Source organism: Apium graveolens, chromosome 3 (genome assembly GCF_009905375.1).
Source record: "Apium graveolens cultivar Ventura chromosome 3, ASM990537v1, whole genome shotgun sequence".
Lineage (NCBI taxonomy): Eukaryota > Viridiplantae > Streptophyta > Magnoliopsida > Apiales > Apiaceae > Apium > Apium graveolens.
Genome location: NC_133649.1, coordinates 234,330,761 through 234,331,957, shown reverse-complemented (window position 1 = coordinate 234,331,957; position 1,197 = coordinate 234,330,761). Strand labels below are relative to the sequence as shown.

General features: G+C 40.1%; 1 non-coding gene across 1 annotated transcript; it reads left to right on the top strand.

The window, feature by feature from the left end:
• On the top strand, window positions 1-107 carry LOC141716173 (small nucleolar RNA R71). The gene has a single exon (XR_012572892.1). It is a non-coding gene; the product is annotated as a small nucleolar RNA R71 (small nucleolar RNA).
• Window positions 108-1,197: the final 1,090 nt, after the last annotated feature.

Here is a 1,197-nt window from a genome sequence, read left to right as displayed (position 1 = left end):
ATGCCATGGTGTGGGCACTTCCTTAGCATCTCCTTATATCGATCCCAAGCCTCACACAGAGATTCTCCAGTTTGTTGAACAAACTGAGTAAGAGCATTCCTGATTGCAGCAGTCTTCGCCATAGGGAAGAATTTAGTGAGAAACTTTTGAGCAAGATCTTCCCAAGTGGTGATAGACCCTGCTGGTAGAGAATGTAACCAGCACTTAGTTTTGTCTCTCAGAGTGAACGGGAAGAGTCGCAGCTTGACAGCATCTTCAGTTACATCATTGAACTTGAAAGTGTCATAAATCTCGATGAAATCCCTGATGTGCATGTTGGGGTCTTCAGTAGGAGAACCCCCAAACTGAACTGAGTTCTGTATCATCCGAATTGTGCTTAACTTAACTTGAACCCCCAAAGAGAAAGTGTTAACCCTGATGGCTGGCCTGATGATGCTTGACTGAATGTCATTGATCTTAGGCTGAGAATAGTCCATCAAAGTCGTAGGATTTTCTGCTTGATCACCCACCTCTACTAAAGCTGGTTCTTCGACTTTCTCTTCTTCTTCTACCTTCTTTTCTTCTTCAAAAACTTCCTTACGAACTACCACCACTTCTTCCTCGGCTTTATCCAGTGTTCTCTTATGAGTACGCGAACGCATATGCATACACCCTCGCTAGAGTACCTAAAATAATGCAAGAAAATGAATAAGTGACAATGTCCGAGTCAATGAACTTTAACGACCACTGATGGAAAGCACACAAACTATAAATTAACACTGCAATCCCCGGCAGCGGCGCCAAAAACTATAAACTAATAATACATGCAAGTATACGAGTTCACAAGTAGTATATAATCTTTTCTAGTTCGTTCCCACAGAGACTGACTTTGGTTAACTAATTAATCTATGCACTTAACATTAAGAATTAACACACTATCTTCTAAGTTCGCGACGCTCATAAGACGAATACGCACAACCAATACTAGGTTATCATATAATCGCCACATACTAAGGTATCGAAACAATTTAACTAAAGAAATCCATAAATAAATCCGTTAGAACCCCACGATAACGATTAGCCCATAATCGGACTCATCATCAACGTGGGTTCCGATGAAAGTATGGGATAACAAACATAGTCTTTATAATGAATAAATAAAACCAAGTGCGAAACAAGAGTAACGTTCACAAATAAGAAAACTAGCATCCAAGTTAC